The 6,143-nt window shown below is 61.2% G+C and overlaps 1 long non-coding RNA gene across 1 annotated transcript; it reads right to left on the reverse strand.

Annotated features, from left to right (window-relative positions):
• Positions 1–6: 6 nt before the first annotated feature.
• Positions 7–5,869, reverse strand: LOC111534839. Its single transcript, XR_002729229.2, has 3 exons — positions 5,531–5,869; positions 2,601–2,765; positions 7–336 (listed from the first exon to the last, which is right to left on the reverse strand). It is a non-coding gene; the product is annotated as an uncharacterized LOC111534839 (long non-coding RNA).
• Between the last annotated feature and the right edge of the window lie 274 nt (positions 5,870–6,143).

Consider the following 6,143-nt stretch of genomic DNA (forward strand, 5'->3'; position numbering starts at 1 on the left):
TTTGTTGTGGGGGTTGCATCCATAAGGCCCTTTGAGAAAGGACACGGAAGACAGCTCCTCCCTCCCCGGGAGCCTCTCCACCGTCCTGGGGCTGGCAGGCCACGGCTGAAGTCGGGAATGCAAGGGGACTTTCAATGCCACAACCCTGGACAATCAGACAGCTCACAGCTAAAGGAGCCAGAACCCTCCGCAGCTCCACTGTGCCCTCCAGCACCCCTGCTCCGACCTACCTGTCAAAGAAGGTGGCCAGGAGTCTCCGCAGCAAGACCTTGTGCTTCACCCCTGCGCAGAGGTGGCAGTTCATCAGCTGGCCACGTGTGATGTAGACCCCAGAGCCTGTGGCCGCCAAAAAGAAAAAGGGCTCATGGCCTTCCCGGGCCACTAGGGTCCCAAGAGGCGCACAGAGGGGTGAGGGGGAGGGTGGGGAGGAGCCGGAGGCCTCCAGGATTTTTTTGGGAGGAGCAATTTGAGGTCCCACCTGCTGGTCACCAGGAGAGGCCATGGCCAAGGCCAGCCCCAGCAGGTCCCAAATCACACATGGAACTAAGCAGAGGGTGGGGAAAGCCACGGAGCCCCCCTACCCTCCCCAACGAGCCCCAAACTCCAAGCTCTCCCCGCTATGCTGTGCCCCCCTGGCTCAGCTCCCTCCCTGGGAACACGCTTTGTTGCTGTTTAGAGACGTGATCTTGCTCTGCTGCCCAGGCTGGAGAGCAGTGGTGCAATCACAGCTTACTGTAGCCTCGACCTCCTGGGCTCCAGTGATCCTCCCACCTCAGCCTCTTGAGTAGCTGGGACCACAGGCGCCACCACCATGCCCAGTTAATTTTGATGAAGTCTCCCTATGTTGCCCAGGCTGGTCCTGAACGCCTGGCTTCAAGCAATCTTCCCACTTCGGCCTCCCAGAGTGCTGGGATTACAGGAGTGGGGCACCGCACCTGGCCTGTGGGAACACGCTCTGAAGGGCTGGCTCTGGCCCTGGGTTTGGGAAACACGCAGGTCTTTGCCTTCCTGCTCCGTCTCAGATACCAAAGAGCCTCAAGCAATGATGAGGGAGACGGAATCCCCTGACTGGAGGGTGTGGCTGGAGCTTTGCAGGGCCCAGCGCTGACCTCCTCTGAGTATGTGTGAAGGGGGAAACCAGCTGGGGCAGCGGCGTGGCCACGGAGGTCCACGCTGTGCTATTTACCCTCGGAAACTTGACCACACCCCAGGTGTCCCACTAGGGTCTGGGTAAGCGAGGGCATGAACCAGCAGCAGGACTGACCCCACTGGGAACAACGGGGAGGCACTGCTTTCTGGGGACAGCCAATCTCAATGACCACGAGATGCCACGTCCTGAAGGATGCTGATGTCCAGGTGTGCCTGCTTCCAGGAGCCTGTAGTGCCCATGGCCTCTTCCTGCCATGGCCCGTCTCCTGACCCACTGCTCCCACAGGCCCTTCCTGCCAGGGTCTGGGCTAGAGGAACTCTCCGAGGAGCTCATAAACTTGAAGCCCCACACCCCAAACACAGGCCACAGCTGCTGGAGGCTGGGGTGACAGAGAGTGTCTTCCCAGGACCACACCAATGTGAAGCACCAGGGCCCACGTGGGCACCTGTGCCCCAGAGCCCAACCCCAGGGGCCCACCCAGCCCTGGCAGCCCAGCACTGCGCTCCCCATCCAGAAGCGGTGCCGGGGCAGGGTGAGGGCTCAGGGCACAGCAAGGTGGGCCCTTACCCCTCCTGGCCAGGGCAGCCCAACACCGCCAGATGCAGCCCAGGAGGCCGCTCTCCCATGAGGACCAAAGTCCCTGGCAGCTGGAAGGCGAGGCCGGCCCAGGCCACTGGCAACCCTTAGGCGGCGGCGCACACTTGAGGCACTCGTCCTGCTGGGAAAGGAGGACCCTGACATGCTGCCCAAGGTGTGGCCTTTGGGGGCGGACAGGAACAGGACAGGGCTGGGGCAGAACTGCTCAGGCTGTGGCCAAGGAAAGCACCTAAGGGCCCAAGCGTGGGGCTTCCTGGAAAACCAGGAAGAAATCCCCGGAAAATGGCCCAATAGTCACCAAAGAAGATGCCCATGGCACGGGTCAGACTGGCTTCCTCATCTTCTCCTTGAACAGTTGTAAAAATCTACAAGGAGCTACGATGCCAAAGGAATCCAACACAAAAGTTAAATATTCCTGAGCGAGGCCTGGCTCCCACGGGCTTCTGGACTCGCACGTGTTTATTCTGCCAGAAGGATCCCGCCTTGACAGCAGCTACCACTCAGGACCTGGCCGTTACCCCCAAAGGCTGCAACTGGTCCCTCGGGGGGCGGGAGGGCTGGCAACCATACATGACATGGTTTTATCTGTGACCCAAATTAAAACACATTGTGACTGCAGCCCCTGCCAATCAGGAGTGCGACCAGCCCAGGGAATTCAATTAAAATGCTAAATTAATTCAATTGAATAACTTCTGTTAATGACACATTCTTCTAAAAGGAAATTACAGGAAATTTAAGATTTTTTTTTGACTGATTGGTGATGAGTACATTGTTCAGAGCGCTGCAAAAAAGAAATAATAAATGAATGAGTGAGGACATTTGCATACAATAGATGGGTGGGAGGCAGCCTCACCTGCCACCAGCTCCAGCTTTTCTCCAGGGTCCCCCTCCGAGTAGAGCTTGGGATGGCAGCGGTATCCGATCTGGCTGATGAGGCTGGCAGGCAGGGCCACGAGGTCGCGGCGGATGAGGACGCAGGAGCGGCTCTCCAGTGGCACTGGCTCAGGCTTCTCTTGCACTGCGGGCCCAGAACAACCTGGTCAGGTGGGCATCTGGGGGGCTGGGCTGCTCTGTGCTTGCCCACCTGCCCTCCATGCTCCCTGGGGCCTGGGTTAGACCCACTCTGCCTCCCTGGGCCCAGGTCAGGCCACTCTGTGCCGCTCTCCTGCTGGCCTGGGTCAGACTGGCTTCAACCTGCCCCATCCCTACTTGGTGCCCTCTTGCCCACCTGGCCTTGCCCTCACAGTGATGCCCCTGTGAACGAGTGAGCAGAAGACGTGAGGCAAGCAATGCCCGCCCAGGCCCAGGGAATGAGCTGCCGAGGGTTGGCTCCTGGGAGGGTGCTATGCCGAGCCTGCTGGCCAGGCAGGAATGACGGCTCAGTGCTCAGGGCCCCAAGGGAGAGTACAGCATGAGACAGGATGGAGGATGGAGGATGGAGGATGGCTTGGTGGGGCCAGCAGGGCAGCCACCTCTGGGGCCATAAAAACTGTTGGGTGGAGGAAAGGCAGGTAGCTGGACAAGGGTGACAGGTTCTGTGGCCCCCGACTCTTCTCCCAGCCGCTCCCAGCAAGGTTCAGTGGGGCACGGCCACCCGACTCATGGGCAAGGACATGGGGACTCAGTGCATCCAAGAACACGGCCCTGGGACCGCGCTGGCCCGACGAGGAGCAGCTCCATAAACACCTGCCAACAGCCAGGCCGACAGATGCGCCAACACCAGGGGCAGCCCTCCTGCTATCTGGGACTGTTCCTGACACACCACTGCTGGGGCACACAATGGCTGGGGACCCTGCACCCTCGGGACCTGCAGCTGCGCAGTGTGACCCCGATGGCACCATGCGTCACAGATGGGCACCTTGGAGGCTCCTGGCCCACACAGCCCATGGTGCCACCCCAGGGTCCTCGGGCGGGACTCTCTGCTGTCAGGGTCACAGAGTCCCTCTAGAGTGTTCACGGAGGGCCAGGGCCGAGACCCCTCATCTGACAACCACCTGCTGGACACCCAGCATGCACCAGGCACGTGGGGCCGAGGAAACACAGCCCTGGACCCAGATCCTGCCCAGCAATGCCTGGGGCTCCATTTTCCCCACGGGCCCCCACTTCCCTGTTGCCCCCTCCCCCCGCTACCCTGAGTCCCAGGAAGCCTCACAGGGCCCACCCTCACACAGGGGTCCTCACAAACCCAGCAGGGTTCCAGGGTGAAGATCAGCTCCCCTGAGCGGACCCCCAGTACTCAAATGCCACCGTGGACGCCAGTCCGGCACTCCTCACACCCCAGCCTGGCAGGCTGCCCGCACAGCCACCCTGCCCAGGTGAGGGCGGAGCGCCGCCTGCCTCATTCCTGTGTCCCAGCACAAAAGACAAGGCCCTGAGAGGGCCACCTCCCCAGTCAGCTGCCTTCACTAGGGAATCCCACTGCCTTGGGCTCCTGCACACCCCACCAAGCTGCAAGGCCTGCAGGGAAGGCCCCACGGCACAGCCTCCACCTGCCTGATTGCACGAGGGCAGCCTGCAGGTGGGAAAGTCCCTCAGGCCACCTAGGGCTGGACCTTGCTTGCCAAGGGCAGGGCAGGGTCCCCTCGGCAGCCTCAGTGAGATGGGAAGTCCCCCGGTGGGGGGTGGAGGGGGCAGCTTGCAGGACCTGCTGGTCCCAGGTGTGCAGAGGGAGCAGTGGGGTGGAACCTGTGTGTCCAGCAGGCTCAGGGCAGGCAGCTCCATGCAGAGCCCACCAGCAGCTGCACCAGGATGCTCAGAGGCAGGTGCACCTGGCCATGCTGTCCCTGTTCCCCGTCTCTCCAAACCATGACCCTCACTTTGGAGAGTCACAGAAAAACTCTGCAGGAGTGGCTGAGCCTTGGGGTGTGGGGACTGCCAAGGGGGCTGCTGGGGAGCAGCTTCAGGAGGACAGGAGGCAGGGAGGGTCCCGGAGTCAGCTGGAGTCACCTTTGCACCCAGCGCCTGTCAGGGAGGGTCAGGCCACCCAGTCCTGGGGGGCTGAAACCTTGGTTACTGAGGACCCCACGTCCCAAATTTACAGGGGGCGCCCCACTGAATGCAGTGGGTTCCACTCCTGAGAACCACGCGGGGTCTGAAATCACCCACCCTGGAGTCACCCCGACACTCCTTCCCCAGGGAACCACTTGCCCAGGATGAGCGTGGTGCACACTGCACCTGTCAGTCCCAGGGAGGAGGGGGAGCCTCCCAAGGCCCAGGGACACCCAAGCGGAGGCTGCGGCAGAACAGAGGCCAGACAGGGGGCCTCAAAGGTGGGTGCCAGCCCCTGCCCGGCCGCTACAGGGGTCAGGCAGCATTTGCCGGGGGTGGCAGAGCACCGCAGGATAAGCCCAGAATTACCCGGGTGCTCAGGGAACACAGCAAAACAACCCGGGTGGTATTTTAAAACATAATTACGCACCCCCACCCCCGGTGCAGCCTGCTGTGATTACACACGCAGAGGAGCAGCGCAGTGCGTGGCATTTACATAAAGAGTTCACCAACAGAAATAATTCCCCATCCACAACCACCTCATCTTGAGATGTTTTTCTAAACAGCAGAAGTGGTTTGTGCTCGGCACGCCCGCCTCTCCCCAGCCCCTGCCCAACTCCCCAAGAGCCAGAGACTGTCAGCATCGCAACGGCCAAAAAAACCTCTTCTATTTCTGCCTTGCCGTGCACTGGATGCTGCTGCTGGCTAAAAATACCCCGCACCGAGTCGAAGCTCAACTGCAAAGGTGCCTCAAATGTCTTCACGCAGCCTCCACCTTCCCGACCCCCAACTCACCCTCTGCAGGAACTGAGCTTCAAGGTCCAAGTTACAACTGGGCTTTAAAAGAGAACCCACAGAGAGACTTGTTCACAGCAGAGACAGGACGGCTCATCCCTGCTGGCCCCCGGGTGGACCATGCAGAGACCCGGTGAGTCAGGGTCAGAGCTGGGTTCCCAGAGTGGCGGGAGGCCCCTTGATGGGCTTGTGAGCAGGGAAGAGGCCCCTGCCAGTCACACCAAGGTCCCTCCTGGGCCTGGGTCTTGGGTACCGGGGGATCCGTGGCCTCCTGTCACCCCAGGACTGGCCGCCGTAGCAGAACTGCCGCCTTTACCCTCGACAGCCCTGTGAAGAAACTCAGGTGCCAGGACGGTGCCCTCCAAACCTCTCGGCATGGTGACATCTGGGAAGAGCTGGGAAGTGCAACGAGCCAACTGCATGGAGGTGAGCAACAGCTCCCTCCGCATGGAAGGTGTGCCAGGGTCACAACGGGAGGGCTCGGAGCAGCAGCCTCCCGGGCAGCAGGGCCCAGCTACTGAGGGTGGGCAGGTGGGCAGCCTCCCTGGACCACACAGGGCAAAGTAAACACAAGGACAAATGCAGCCCGGGACGCGGGGTTGGGGCCTTCAGG

Source organism: Piliocolobus tephrosceles, unplaced genomic scaffold (assembly GCF_002776525.5).
Source record: "Piliocolobus tephrosceles isolate RC106 unplaced genomic scaffold, ASM277652v3 unscaffolded_24343, whole genome shotgun sequence".
NCBI classification, from domain to species: domain Eukaryota; kingdom Metazoa; phylum Chordata; class Mammalia; order Primates; family Cercopithecidae; genus Piliocolobus; species Piliocolobus tephrosceles.